The sequence below is a fragment of the Salvelinus alpinus genome, chromosome 14, assembly GCF_045679555.1.
Source record: "Salvelinus alpinus chromosome 14, SLU_Salpinus.1, whole genome shotgun sequence".
NCBI classification, from domain to species: domain Eukaryota; kingdom Metazoa; phylum Chordata; class Actinopteri; order Salmoniformes; family Salmonidae; genus Salvelinus; species Salvelinus alpinus.
Genome location: NC_092099.1, coordinates 34602294 through 34618538, shown reverse-complemented (window position 1 = coordinate 34618538; position 16245 = coordinate 34602294). Strand labels below are relative to the sequence as shown.

Here is a 16245-nt window from a genome sequence, read left to right as displayed (position 1 = left end):
AACTGAACGAATGTTGTTGCTAGCATGAAAAAAAGTATCCTAGCTGTGCGATCTGTTATAATACAATATGATAAACATACAACCCTATTATGTTACTAGCTACTCACAGAGCGAATATATAGCCACAGATATTTCTATAGCCTCGAGTCAAGACAGGACCGTGTTATTATTATCATTATTACCAAGCCCCTCACAGCGTGTGCTGCCTGCTGGTCGCCCTCGGGCACTTTTAACCGAGTTCACCACATGCACGCCTCACGGAGAGGATAGGAATACTAATCAACTGGTTTTCTTTGCGACTCGCTAACAGAGCGCAGCAAGCAGCAACAGCTCGCAACTTGGAGATCCTCCGATTCAAATGTGTTCTGATTGATTTTAGATGTTTTATTTAGTCTTTATCCATCACTATGTTCATTGTTGGATTCATCAGTATTGTTGACTGTGAATTTCATACATGGAGATACCGTTTTGTTTAATAGACAGAGACAGCGGATTCATAACGACTATGTAACAGAGCGGACTTCTGGTGGATTTATGGATTTCTGCCCGAGCTGCTTGCTTGTGTGTGTGTGGGTGTTTAGGTGACTGTGTGAATAATTGTGTGAGGATTCCGCACGTCTATTCTCAACAGTTAATGCTGGCAGAGAGCAGAGAAGTGTGTTATTGAGACACTTAGCGTGGAAACACACACACAGAAACCTACACACACACACTCAGTGCTGTCACACACTGTCTGCCGATGAGCTCTGTCATGCAGTCGTTTCTCTCTCCAGTGAACAAGGCTATTCTAGTAGCTCTGTTCATCTTCGCCATCCTCCTCATCCTCTATGTGATCCTCTGGTACATCTGTAGAGACGTGGACTGCGACCACGGCATCTGATCTGATTAACATCGGGAACACCACCGAATAACCTAACGGTGGAGAGTGACCCGTCTGAAAGAGGGTCACCCTGGTAAGTCAGCGCGTCTCCTCTGCTTCACGTTCCTGTGTTTGTGTGTATGTGTGTGGCTCTGTAGTGTCAGAACAAGTGAAACAGAAACAGACACAGTCCCGCGCATAACCTGGTTCCCGGTTGCGCCTCCAGGTTCCGGTCCGTTATGAAATGTATGTATAATCTTATTTACCAGATCTGTCTTGAGGCTAAAATTCTCTTTTTGGAGATAGAAATCTGGCAAGAAGGTCAGTTGGGAATTATATATATTATATATATTTTTCGGCCATTCACAATACAAAACGAGGAGCATAAATGTGTCTTCGTTTTGGTTTATTGGGGTCTTATTCGCATGTAATGCCCCAAAATAACAGTAACAGTATGTGGGCTGGCCACAGAGCCTAACGTGACACAATGTCCCCCCGACAGGAATGTTCTGTTATATTCTCAAATTTGAGCGGAGAGGTAGCGGATAGAATACCAGATGAGCGCACGAGAACAGGCAATGACACTGCGCGGGAACCGGCGCTGTCCCAGTGGGCAAGTTTGGGCTGTGGCGATACCAATGTATCATCGCTGTGTGTGTGTGTGTGTGTGTGTGTGTGTGTGTGTGTGTGTGTGTGTGTGTGTGTGTGTGTGTGTGTGTGTGTGTGTGTGTGTGTGTGTGTGTGTGTGTGTGTGTGTGTGTTCGCCCGTGCATCCGTGTGTTGAGCATATGAGCTGCATAGTCCTATATGATCTGACATTGGCATTAACATCGAACATTTTTACATTTAGCAGACGCTCTTATTCAGAGCAACGTTCACATAGTCGGCTCGGTATTTAGAACCAGTGACCTTTCGGTTACTGTCTCAACGCTTTTAACTACTAGGCTACCTGCCGCCTAACACGATCAAACAAGAAGATCAAAAAAACAAGATTGTTCTCCACCCTATTGAATCCAATTTCTTACCTGAGCTTTTCTTGTGTCATGCATTAATAATTTGATGTTTGTCGCTGGTACTCTATACCCTGACGCTGACAAGCGCGTTCGTTTGTGACTGCTGCTGCCCAATACAAAATATGTCTTTCAGTGTGGGATTAATATCTTCTATCATATGCCTTTACAACCCTGCACCCAAATACATTTGTTACAAGAATAGCAATGAGCATGCCATTTATTCCTCTAATCATCATAGCCATGCTGAGTCAATGTTGCGTGGTTGTATTCAATACATAATACACCTTTAGGCATATCCACCACTGGCAGTGTGTGTGTCTGAGTGTGTGTGTGTGAGAAGCACCTTTGGCAGCGATTACAGCATCCTAGTCTTCTTGGGTATGATACTACAAGCTTGGCACACCTGTATTTGTGGAGTTTCTCCCATTCTTCTCTGCAGATCGTCTCAAGCTCTGTCAAGTTGGATGGGGAGCTTTGCTGCACATCTATTTTCAGATGTTGGATCACGTTCAAGTCCGGGGTCTGGGTGGGCCACTCGAGGACATTCAGAGACTTGTCCTGAAGCTACTCCTGTGTTGTCTTGTCTGTGTGCTTAGGGTTGTTGTCCTGTTGGAAGGTGAAACTTTGCCCCAGTCAGTTTCATCAGACTAGAGAATCTTGTTTCTCATGGTTTGAGAGTCTTTAGGTGCCTTTTGGCAAACTCCAAGGAGGCTGTCATGTGCTTTTTACTGAGGAGTGGCTTCCGTCTGGCCACTCCTCAGTAAAAGGCCTGATTGGTGGAGCGCTGCAGAGATGGTTGTCCTTCTGGAAGTTTATTTCATCTCCACAGAGGAACTCTAGAGCTCTGTCAGGGTGACCATCAGGTTCTTGGTCACCTCCCTGACCAAGGCCCTTCTCCCCCGATTGCTGCCGGGCGGTCAGCTCTAGGAGGAGTCTTGGTGGTTCCGAACATCTTCCATTTAAGAATGATGGAGGCCACTGTGTTCTTGGGGACATTCAATGCTCAAGATAAATCAATGTGTCTGTAGAAAATTCCTCACACACCCTTGAAATTTTTCTTTGTATTTGTCCATATACTTAAATAATAGGCCAACTTAAAGAAAGTATAAATAGATCAACAGTCCGACAGTGTTCTGATCCAGCTGAACCTGTATAAACTGACTGACAGAATAACGGCTTCTATCCTGCCTGGAAGAAACAGATAAACCATCCAGAATAGCAACATGAGGGGCTGAAGGACACATCAAGGACACAACATATAGCCGCCCTTCTCTGTGTGTGTGGATGTGTGTGCGCGCGTGTGTGTAAGATAGTGTATTTCTAGATTGAGGGTCAGTGAAGCGGTCCATCCTTGTGTGTGTGGAGATAACATGGGCCGAGACTAAGTGTACGTGTCACACAGTGTCACGTTCCTGACCTGTTTTCCTTTGTCTTGTATTTATTTAGTTGGTCAGGGCGTGAGTTGGGTGGGTTTGTCTATGTGTGATTTTCTATGTTGGGATTTTTGTGTTCGGCCTGGTATGATTCTCAATCAGAGGCAGCTGTCAATCGTTGTCCCTGATTGAGAATCATACTTAGGCAGCCTGGGTTTCACGTGTGTTTTGTGGGTGTTTGTTTCCGTGTTTGTGTTTTCACCACACGGTACTGTATAGGTTTCTGCACTTCGTTTATTTGTTTTTGTAATTCAGTGTTCAAGTTTCGTTAAAATAAATAATAAATCAACATGAACACTAACCACTCTGCTTATTGGTCCGATCCGTCTCGCATCTCCTCGTCCGAGGAGGAGGAAGAATATGAAAGCCGTTACACACAGGAAGATGACAGTTTCGGGAACAGATGTCTTTAGATTACTAACACTACAACTAGGTTATGGTATGTGAGACAGTCTGTGAAATATGAAATATTTTTACACAAAAAAACATAGTTTATCAAGTCAACATGGAACAGGCTCCATTATTTTATACAGATGAGCTTCGACATAGACAGTGTTCTGACTGGGCTACGAGTGATTGAAGTTGCTTCTCTAGGAGTCAGGCTGGTCAACCTATCATGGTCAACTATAGATGGTCTAGACATACACACACACAAACACACACACAAACCGTCTGTGTCATCATACTCGAACTCTGTAGTTATTATTATCAAACATTCAGTGGTAGAGTCCTGTACTGTGTGTGACTCATAGTATTTTTTGAGATGTCAGTATAAAGTGGCCCCCCACGGTTTCCTCTTTGTCTGTGCTATGAGCTCAAGGTCCCTGTGATGTGACTTGTCATTATCCTCTCCTTCCCTCCCCCTCTCTCCTTCTGTCACTCCATCTCCTTCTTTACTCCCTTCAAATCAAATCAAGTTGTATTTGTCACACACTTCGTAAACAACAGGTGTAGAATAACAGTAAAATGCTTAGTTATGGGCCCTTCCCAACAATGCAGAGAAAAAATGTTAAATAATAGAAAAAATAATAACACAAGGAATACACAATGAGTAATGATAACTTGGCTATATACAATGTCGATGGCAGGGGTAAGAGGTCATTGAGGTAGATATTCCTTCCTCTCCCTCTGTCCCCCCCTCTCTTTCTCCCTCCTTTCTCCTTCCTTACAGACGGTACCTCCTTCTCAATCTCTTTAACCCAGGCTAAAACTGTCCCAGGGCTAGTTTACCCTCCTTGCACACAGGTATTTGTTAACTCAAGGACTAACGCTGACCAGGGTTAAAGGTCGGCTCACACGTGTTCCCTGAATTTTTAAATGTTTTATGATAAAGAGAGTAGAAACAGCCAGGTAATAGAAAGAGAAGGTTGTGTGTGGGAATAGCGGTGGGACGGTGATTCAATCCAACACTCGATCATATTGATGTACATACACCAAAGGTGTTGGCAGTAACCACTAGACCAAACCACAGGGCCACACTGGTTGTCTTGGGTGATTTCCGGGGAAAGATTCTAAAAGTCGGTACTACTAACCCTAATCTGGAGCAGGTCCGGCTAAGCCCTGGGCTAAGGTTGGGGTTATTCCACTTTCAAACCTCCCTTAGCCCAGGGCTTCGAGGCTCCATTAGCCATTGGAAGTTCTTAGACCTGGGCTAAGCTGAATGTATTCTCTGTGCTGGATAGCACACATACCCTCAAGTCCTGTCATGCTCCATGTCCACTGTACTTATCTTTGAGTTATGCAACATGTAGCACACACACACACACACACACACACACACACACACACACACACACACACACACACACACACACACACACACACACACACACACACACACGCACGCACACACGCACGCACACACACACGCACACACACACACACACACACACACACACACACACACACACACACACACACACACACACACACACACACACACACACACACACACACACACACACACACACACACACACACAGCAACACAGAGCTGTGATAAGTCTGTCTATGATCTTATTAGTACACATTGCTGAATAATAATCACAATCCGAAGGGATGTGTGTGTTTCGTGTTCATTTGTGTGATTGTGTGAAAATGTGGTTGTGTATGTATTCATGTGTGCATGTGTGTATGCGATAGTGTGTGTGTACACGCCCGCGAAGCTATCACAATACTGTCCCATCATCCTAAATAATCCCACAGTCATGCGTGAGATGCGATTTCCAATACAGAGGGGTGGGCCACCTCACTGACCCTCAACCTAGAAGCTCACTTAGTCACTCACTCACTCACTCACTCACACTCTCTCTCTCTTTCTCAATGTATGTAAATTGTAAAGTCTTTTGTCTGTAATGTCTATTTTCGCTAATGGGGATCCTAATAAATAAAATACACACACGCAGGTTAAGTCTTACATAGGAGGAACTTCTTGGTGCAATTAAAGCCTTTAAGTCTGGGAAAAGTCCAGGGCTGAATGGCATACCAGTGGAGAAGGGTTGGGTATGTTACTTTCTAAATGTAATCCATTACAGTTACAAGTTACCTGTATAAAATTGTAATCGGTAACGTAACTTTTGGATTACCCAAACTCAGTAACGTAATCTGATTAAATTCCGCTACTTTTAGATTAGACAGACATCTATTGAGGGATAAATCAATGTTAAAGTTTACATAGTGGCCATATATGGATGTTACATTTTACTTTATGAGTTGTTTATGTAGGCTTCTTCTAACCCATCGCTTTCTACTACGTATAATAATACAATTAAATGATATTTTTACATTAAAACCAAACTCTATCAGAATTCCAGTAATTTCAATAAATGTTATATCCCTTGATCTTCAAGAATAGGACTTGGAAATATGGAAGTATAGATTAGCCAAATTGTTTTACCTGAGCATGACCCCAAAATTAAGGACTTATTAGCCAGCCTTACTCCGTTGTTTATGATTTTGTTGTCATGGAGGACTGATTGGGCTCATTGTTTTGAGTTGAAAAATAAATGCTGCGCTCATGGAATGGCATGCTTTGCAAGCGTGTGTAAAGCTGTCATCAAGGCAAACGATGGCTACTTTGAAGAATCTCAAATCTCAAATATATTTTGATTTGTGCAACACTTTTTTGGTTACTACATGATTCCTTATGTGTTATTTCGTAGTTTTAAGTTATTCACTATTATTCTACAAAGTAGAATATATATAAATGCCTGGAATATTTCAATGTTGGAGAATCTCTTATAAAATGGGTTAAAGTTATGTATAGTAACCCTAGGTGTAAAATAGTAAATAATAGCTACTTCTCATGAAGTTATAAACTGTCAAAGGAGTAAAACAACGTTGTCCACTATTGACATATCTATTTATTATTACCATCAAAATGTTAGCTGTTAAAATCAGATCCAACAATAATATTAAGGGATTAGAAATCCAGGGCTTAAAAACAAAGGTGTCATTGTAAGCTGATGATTCATATTTTCTTTTAAATCCACAATTAGAATCCATCCACAGCCTCAGAGGATCTAGAGGATCAGAGGATCTACTTTTTCTAACCTCTCTGGATTAAACCCAAATTATGATAAATCTATTATATTACGTATTGGATCACAAAAAAATACAACTTTCACATTACCAGATAGTTTACCAATAAAATGGTCTGACGGGATGTGGACATACTCGGTAAACATATCCCGAAAGAAAAAAATGATCTCACTCCAATAAATTTAAAAAGAAAGATACGATCTTGCTACCATGGAAAGGAAAACACCTGTCTATACGTGGAACTCTTTAGTTATGTCACAGTTCACCTATTTTCTTATGGTTTTGCCTACACCTAGAGACCTGTTTTTTTAATTATATGAGCAAACAATATTCAATTTAATTTGGAATGGCAAGCGAGACAAAATTTAAAGGGTACATTTATATTATGAATATGAATTCGGAGGGCATAAATGATAAAATATTAAAGCATTAGACCTCTCATTAAAGACGTCAGTCATACAAAAGTTATACTTAAATTAGTCTCACCCCATGTTCAAGAATGGCCTTTTTCCCTTTATTCAGATTCCAACCGCCCACTTACGGTTATTTGAAAACGAATCTCCAAAATATCGTTATTTTTTTAAACAAGCCGTAGAAAGTTGGTTGCAATTTCATTTTAATCCACCAGTAAAGACAGAACAAATAATACAACAAATATTGTGGTTAAACTCAAATATACTAATTGATAAATACCTAGGTGTCTGGCTACACTGTAAACTCTCCTTCCAGACTCATATTAAGCATCTCCAATCCAAAATTAAATCTAGAATCGGCTTCCAATTTTGCAACAAAGCCTCCTTCACTCATGCTGCCAAACATACCCTCGTAAAACTGACTATCCTGCCGATCCTTGACTTCGGCGATGTAATTTAAAAAATAGCCTCCAACACTCTACTCAGCAAATTGGATGCAGTCTATCACAGTGCCATCCATTTTGTCACCAAAGCCCCATATACTACCCACCATTGTGACCTGCATGTTCACGTTGGCTGGTCCTTGCTACATATTCGTCGCCAAACCCACTGGCTCCAGATCATCTACAAGTCTTTGCTAGGTAAAGCCCCGCCTTATCTCAGCTCACTGGTCACCGTAGCAACACCGTAGCATGCGCTCCAGCAGGTATATTTCACTGGTCATCCCCAAAGCCAACACCTCCTTTGGCCGCCTTTCCTTCCAGTTCTCTGCTGCCAATGACTGGAACAAATTGCAAAAATCACTGAAGTTGGAGACTTATATCTCCCTCACTAACTTCAAGCATCGGCTATCAGAGCAGCTTACCGATCGCTGCAGCTGTACACAGCCCATCTGTAAATAGCCCATCCAACTAACTACCTACCTCATCCCCATATTTGTTTTTGTTTTTTTCTGCTCTTTTGCACTCCAGTATTTCTACTTGCACATCCTCATCTGCACATCTATCACTCCAGTGTAAATTGCTCAATTTTAATTACTTCGCCACTATGGCCTATTTATTGCCTTAACTCCTTACTTCATTTGCACACACTGTATACAGATTTTCTATTGTGTTATTGACTGTACCTTTGTTTATCCCATGTGTAACTCTGTGTTGTTGTTTTTGTCGCACTGCTTTGCTTTATCTTGGCCAGGTCGCAGTTGTAAATGAGAACTTGTTCTCAACTGGCCTACCTGCTTAAATAAAGGTGAAATAAAAATAAATAAATACATTTAAATATATATATTTAATGTTTATAAAAGTTATGATATTTGTAAATTATATCATAAATAGGACTGGTGGAGTTATGTCACACATGCAGCTAACACAAATATATATGGAAACGTCTGCTCTACCCAACATTTCAACCAACTAATTGCAGCATCACCACAAAAATGGAAGAGGCAAGTGGAAGGGGGAAAAAGTAAGGAACTTGTCCGTTGGCCCTGCATTAAAGACCAAAACTGGTTAAAAAAAAATATATATATATATACCAGTTTCATTTAAGGACCAAAACATTGACAGCTGTGCCATAATGTTCTCTGCATCACACTAGGGCCAAAGTCAGAGAGCATCAACGTGGTTCAGGAGAAAACCACAGACCCCAATGGAGCTCTCTTAACAACCATGCTGGGTGACAAAAGTAAGTCAGATTTCAGCTAGATTGTGGTGCTAGTTGTAATGTTATCCCTGCAAACCTCACAAAAGACAGTCACCTAGAGCCCTGCAGTCAGGTATTGGTGATGTATAACAAGAGTACTCTGGGGAAGTGTACACTTAAAGTGATCAATCCACGTAATAAGAAAACCTACAGAGTTCAGTTCATCGTAGTCAATAATAACGTGCACAGGCCCATTCTAGGCAGTAAGGCTATCCATACAATGGAGTTGATTACAGTGCAGCACCACAACATCCTGGCCATCAAGAAAACAACAGGATCCTGGACTAAAGAGCAAATAAAACAGGATTACGCTGATGTATTCCAGGGAGACGGCTGCTTACCCGGCAAACTGAAGCTGGAAATGGATGAGCGAGTGAGGCCTGTCCAGCTGCCAAAGAGAAGTGCCAGTAGCGCTATATAAACCACTCGAAGAGGAGCTTGGTGGTCTAGAGAAAAGAAGGATGATAAAATCAGTTGAAAAAAGCCCAGATTGGATTAGCAGCCTGATTGTAGTGCAGAAACCGTCTGAAAAACTAAGAGTGTGTATTGATCTAAAACCTCTCAAGGCGCTCTAGAGGAGCCATTACCCACTTCCCACTATTGAAGACGTGCTGCCAGACCTGAACAGAGCACCTGTGTTCTCTGTTTGTGATGTGAAAAACTGATTTTGGCATGTGGAACTGGAGTATGAATCCAGCTATCTCACCACGTTCTCTACTCCCATGGGACGCTACAGGTGGCTGCGCATGCCAATGGGAATCAGTCCAGCCCCAGAGATCTTTCAGAGGAAGTTGAACCAGGCAATGGAAGGTCTTCCAGGAGTCAAAATCATTGCAGATGACATCCTGATTGTGGGAGAAGGAGACAATGATGAAGCAGCGACTCTGGACCATGACAAGAACCTGAGAATGCTCCTGGACAGATGCAGGAAGCTCAATATCAAGTTGAATCTGGCGAAGCTGCAGCTCAGGCTGAAGGACGTGCCCTACATTGGCCACCTGCTAACATCAGAGGGGTTGAAAGTGTACCCAGGAAAAGTGACAGCCATCAGACAGATGCCTAGGCCTACAGATGTGCAGGGGGTGCAGCGCTTCCTGGGCATGGTACACTACCTAGCCAAGTTCTGCAGCCACGCCACGGAGTTCTGTGAGCCACTGCTTCAGCTAACACACAAGGACTCACTGTCGGAGTGGTCAGAGAGACACGAGCTGGCTTTCAAGAAAATCAGGGATACCATTGCACAGACCCCTGTGCTGAAATGCTACAACCCAACAGAACAGCTTGTACTACAATGTGATGCTTCAGAAAGTGGGTTAGGAGCAGCCTTGATGCAGGGAGGACAACCAATAGCATATACCAGCAGAGTCCTGACAGACTGAAAAGAGGTATGCACAGATAGAGAAGGAGCTGTTTTCAGTGGTGTTTGGCATGAAGAGGTTCCAAAAATGCACATATGGACGAACTGTGGAAGTGCAGTCAGATCACAAGCCTCTAGAGAGCATCATGACAAAGCCTCTCCTCAACAGACTAAAAAGACTACAACGCATGATCATGAGACTCCAAAACTACAAGGTCAGTCTCCCATACGTTCCTGGAAGACAAGTGGTGCTGCCCGACCTGCCTGTGTCAACCGAGAGAATAAAGGCCATTCAGAGAGACACTGATCTGGACCAGGAGCTCCAGAAACTGAAAATGTTGATCCTGCAGGGGTGCCTGAAGTGAAAGAACATGTACCCTTTGAAGTAGCCATGTAATTTCACAACAGAGATGAGCCGAGTGTGCAAAATGTTGTTATCTTCAGAGGTGAGCGAGTCGTTGTGCCTGCTGCCCTCAGGTCAGAGATAATGCAGAGAATCCATTCCTCACACAGGAATTGAGGGATGTCTGAGAAGAGCTCGCAAGTGTGTCTACTGGCCAGGCATGAATGGAACAATGTAGCACCTGCACAGCATGGGGTGTGAAGCAGCAGAAAGAGATGCTGAGGCCACACGAAGCACCAAAGCTCCATGGGGAAAAATAGGGATTGACCTGTTCCACATCAACGACAGAGACCACATGGTCACAGTTGAATACCTCTCAAACTGTTGGGAAGTGGACCATTTGGAGAACACACAGTCGAAAAAGGTCATTCCAAAACCGAAAACACACTTTGCACGCTATGGGATACCTGACATCCTTTACTCAGACAATGGCCCCCAGTACTCTTTCAGCAAGGCTTACGACTTCAAACACAAAACATAATTGTTACCGGAATTTATATGCTTAAAGTAATGACTAGAATATTCCACCCTGAAACCATATAATTGTATGAAATTGATTAGGATCATACAATATTATTAATGATGTGTGTAGTTTTAGTCAGTAAAAGTATAACTAATGATGTGTGTAGTTTTAGTCAGAATTAGAACAAGGACCTTTTGTTCCTTTTTAGTATGTATACAGGGTGCATGTGGGAAACAAATGATAAGAGGATCTATCGACAGACAAGCTGGACCACTGTGTTCCTTACTGTCACGTTCTGACCTTAGTTCCTTTGTTATGTCTTTATTTTAGTTTGGTCAGGGCGTGAGTTGGGGTGGGCATTCTATGTTGTTTTTCTATGTTTTTGTTCTGTTGGTAGATTTCTATGTGTTGGGCCTAGTATGGTTCTCAATCAGAGGCAGGTGTCAGTCGTTGTCTCTGATTGGGAGCCATATTTAGGTAGCCTGTTTTTCAGTGTGTTTTGTGGGTGATTATTTTCTGTTCTGTGTTTTTGCTTCACCGTACAGGACTGTTCGTTTTTTTTTTTTTGTTCAGTGTTCAGTATTCCTATTAAATCAATATGGACACTTACCACGCTGCGTATTGGTCCTCCTCTTCTTCCACCCACGACGAGTGTTACAGAATCACCCACCAACTAAGGACCAAGCAGCGTGGTATCGGGCAGCAGCGAGTTCTGGACTCCTGGACATGGGAGGAGATTTTGGACGGTAAAGGACCCTGGGCACAGGCTGGGGAATATCGCAGCCCTAAGGCAGAGCTGGAGGAAGCGAAAGCTGAGCGGCGGCGATATGAGGAGGCAGCACGGCAGCGCGACAGGTACGAGAGGCAGCCCCCCCAAAAAATTGTGTGGGGGGTGGAACACGGGGAGTGTGGCAGGTTGGAGACCTGAGCCCACTCCTCGTGCTTATTGTAAGCAGCGCGTTACTGGTCAGGCACCGTGTTATGCGGTTAAGCGCATGGTGTCGCCAGTACGCGCCCATAGCCCGGTGCGCTATAGGACAGCCCCCCGAAAGTGTCATGCGAGTGTGGGCATCCAGCCAGGGCGTATTGTGCCTGCTCAGCGTGTCTGGTCTCCGGTACGCCGTTTCGGTCCAGGGTATCCTGCGACGGCTCTGCGTGCTGTGTCTCCGGGGCGCTGGGAGGGTGCAGTGCGTCCTATGCCTGCGCTCCGCTCGTGCCGGGCGAATGTGGGAATTGAGCCCAAGGGGGAGGTGCGCGTAGTATGCACCAGAACTCCAGTGCTCACCCACAGCCCAGTTCAACCTCTGCCTGCACTCTGGAGGGTCCGGGCTAGAGTAGTCATCCAGCCTGGGGGAGTGGTGCCAAGGCTGTGCACTAGAGCTCCAGTGCTCCCCCACAGCCCGGTCCTTCCGGTGCCTCCTCCAAGCACCAGGCCTCCTGTAGGTCTCCCCAGCCTGGTGGGTCCTGTGGCAGCCCCACGCACCAAGCCGTCTCCTCCCTACAGGTGCTCCCGTCTGTCCTGAGCTGCCTGAGCCGCCCGTCTGTCCTGAGCCGCCTGAGCCGCCCGCCTGTCCTGAGCCGCCTGAGCCGCACGTCTGTCTGGAGCCGCCTGAGTCGCCCGTCAGTCAGGAGCCGCCTGAGTCGCCCGTCAGTCAGGAGCCGCCTGAGTCGCCCGTCAGTCAGGAGCCGCCTGAGTCGCCCATCAGTCAGGAGCCGCCTGAGCCGCCCGTCAGTCAGGAGCCGCCTGAGCCGCCCGTCAGTCAGGAGCCGCCTGAGCCGCACGTCAGTCAGGAGCCGCCTGAGGCGCCCGTCAGTACATAGGCGCCCATCAGTCCAGTGGTGCCCTTTACTAGGGTCTCCAATCCAGGGTCGGTGACGAGGGTTGCCGCTCCTAAGGTGTCACAGAAGTGGGCCGAGACTATGGTGGAGTGGGGTCCGCGTCCCGCTCCAGAGCCGCCACCGCGGTAAATGCCCACCCAGACCCTCCCCTATAGGTTCAGGTTTTGCGGCCGGAGTCCGCACCTTTGGGGGGGTGGGGAAGGGTACTGTCACGTTCTGACCTTAGTTCCTTTGTTATGTCTTTATTTTAGTTTGGTCTGGGCGTGAGTTGGGGTGGGCATTCTATGTTGTTTTTCTATGTTTTTGCTCTGTTGGTTGATTTCTATGTGTTGGGCCTAGTATGGTTCTCAATCAGAGGCAGGTGTCAGTCGTTGTCTCTGATTGGGAGCCATATTTAGGTAGCCTGTTTTTCAGTGTGTTTTGTGGGTGATTATTTTCTGTTCTGTGTTTTTGCTTCACCGTACAGGACTGTTTGTTTTATCGTTTTATTGTTTTTGTTCAGTGTTCAGTATTCCTATTAAATCAATATGGACACTTACCACGCTTCTTCCACCCACGACGAGCGTTACACTTACAGGACATTCTGTCTCCACCCGGGGAGGGGAGAAACTGTTAGGCTTGCAGAGGATTATGAAACATGTTGCAGAATTAGGGTAAAACAATATATCGGTACAATATGTTTTTATAGTATCTTAAACACAGACTGTCTGAGCAAAATTCAGTGCCGACCTGGCTAGGGGCCTCTGAGAGATTGGTGAGAGGACGGGAAGTACTTCCCACGGTCTCCCTATCTTGAGGGAGAACGGGGAGTCATTCTCACGGCCGCCTCCCTAATCTTTGTCGGCTGGGTAGTAGGACAGTATGTGCGTAGGATACCTACTGTTTGTGTGTGTATGTATGTGCGTAGGATACCTAATGTTAGTGTGTGAATGTAAGTAAGGAGCCAGTATAAAATGAATGGTTTTGTACAACGGACTAGCGCTATCGTAAATAACCTTTCTGACTATCGTAGCTGGGCCTCTGTCTGTTTCATTCAACCAGTATCTTACACATTCTGGGATGCAGACCGAGTAGTTAAATTGAATTGAGTTATGAACACTGAGAACATAATTCTCGTGACAATAATCTCCAGAATACCTGCAAAGTAATGAGAAAGTTGAATTGGCTGTGAAAACAGCCAAAAGACTAATGGCAAAAGGAAAGAGAGCAGGTACTGACCCATACCTGGCCATGTTGGATCACAGAAATACCCATCACAAGGAACATACAGCAGCCCTGTAATGGCGCTCATGGGGAGAGATACAAAGACACTACTGGTAATGAGTGAAAATCTACTGAGACCGGTGATGACAAACTGTCAGCAGGAGAAGTTCAAAGAAAGACAGCAGAGACAGGCAAAGTACTACAACACCTCTGCTAAAGATCTAACAGTGCTGCAACAAGATGACAGGGTGAGAGTTCAGCCACTCACAGGACAGAAACAGTGGTGGCAGAGAGCCACAGTAGTCAGACCTGTGGCGCAAAGGTCCTACGAGGTGAAGACAGGACGGGGACAAATCTTCAGGAGGAACAGGAAACACCTTGAGGAAATAGAAATAGAGGATTTCCTCACTGTTGAGGAGCCTGGCACAGAGCCAGTAAACAGAGCACCAGCTGCTGCCCAGCAGGGTGCGGAACACAACCTAGAGGTGGACGCTGCACCTCAACAATAAGATCCAAACATCTCAGGTCAAGCACCTCCTGATGTAATCAACACTCCCCACACAAGGTCTGGTAGGGCCATCCGAAGACCTATACACCTGAAAGACTTTGTGTGAATGTAAATAAAATAAAAACATAATGTAATGTAATGGACAGTCAGACATTAAACAACCGTTCAGTTCAAATTCCAATTTATTGCAGACATGGACTAAAAGCCAAAGTTAGATAGACTCTGCATCTCTTGTAAAAAATAAAAAGAGAACATGTAGCAATATTGATCAAATCGCATTTTATTTGTCACATGCGCCGAATACAACAGTTAGATCTTACCGTGAAATGCTTACTTACAAGCCCTTAATCAACAATGCAGTTTTAATAAAATAGAGTTAAGAAAATATTTACAGTACAAAAGAAACTAAAGTAAAACATTTTAAAAATGTAATCAACCTTCTCTCTCTCTCCCCCGCTACTCCCTCCTCTTCCATCCTATCATCTCTTCCCTCTGCTCAAACCTTCTCCAACCTATCTCCTGATTCTGCCTCCTCAACCCTCCTCTCCTCCCTTTCTGCATCCTTTGACTCTCTATGTCCCCTATCCTCCAGGCCGGCTCGGTCCTCCCCTCCTGCTCCGTGGCTCGACGACTCATTGCGAGCTCACAGAACAGGGCTCCGGGCAGCCGAGCGGAAATGGAGGAAAACTCGCCTCCCTGCGGACCTGGCATCCTTTCACTCCCTCCTCTCTACATTCTCCTCTTCTGTCTCTGCTGCTAAAGCCACTTTCTACCACTCTAAATTCCAAGCATCTGCCTCTAACCCTAGGAAGCTCTTTGCCACCTTCTCCTCCCTCCTGAATCCTCCTCCCCCTCCCCCCCCTCCTCCCTCTCTGCGGATGACTTCGTCAACCATTTTGAAAAGAAGGTCGACGACATCCGATCATCGTTTGCTAAGTCAAACGACACCGCTGGTTCTGCTCACACTGCCCTACCCTGTGCTTTGACCTCTTTCTCCCCTCTCTCTCCAGATGAAATCTCGCGTCTTGTGACGGCCGGCCGCCCAACAACCTGCCCGCTTGACCCTATCCCCTCCTCTCTTCTCCAGACCATTTCCGGAGACCTTCTCCCCTACCTCACCTCGCTCATCAACTCATCCTTGACCGCTGGCTACGTCCCTTCCGCCTTCAAGAGAGCGAGAGTTGCACCCCTTCTGAAAAAACCTACACTCGATCCCTCTGATGTCAACAACTACAGACCAGTATCCCTTCTTTCTTTTCTCTCCAAAACTCTTGAACGTGCCGTCCTTGGCCAGCTCTCCTGCTATCTCTCTCAGAATGACCTTCTTGATCCAAATCAGTCAGGTTTCAAGACTAGTCATTCAACTGAGACTGCTCTTCTCTGTGTCACGGAGGCGCTCCGCACTGCTAAAGCTAACTCTCTCTCCTCTGCTCTCATCCTTCTAGACCTATCGGCTGCCTTTGATACTGTGAACCATCAGATCCTCCTCTCCACCCTCTCCGAGTTGGGCATCT

At 45.1% G+C, this 16245-nt stretch overlaps 1 long non-coding RNA gene across 2 annotated transcripts in view; it reads left to right on the top strand.

Annotated features, from left to right (window-relative positions):
• The first annotated feature begins 297 nt into the window (after positions 1-297).
• LOC139538830 (uncharacterized) overlaps positions 298-16245 on the top strand; it is a 35942-nt gene continuing 19994 nt past the window's right edge. The window contains exon 1 of one of the 2 annotated variants that reach the window (XR_011667817.1): positions 298-953. This is a non-coding gene — a long non-coding RNA (uncharacterized lncRNA). The remainder of the gene's footprint in view (positions 954-16245) is intronic. The other variant, XR_011667816.1, reaches the window with a different exon arrangement.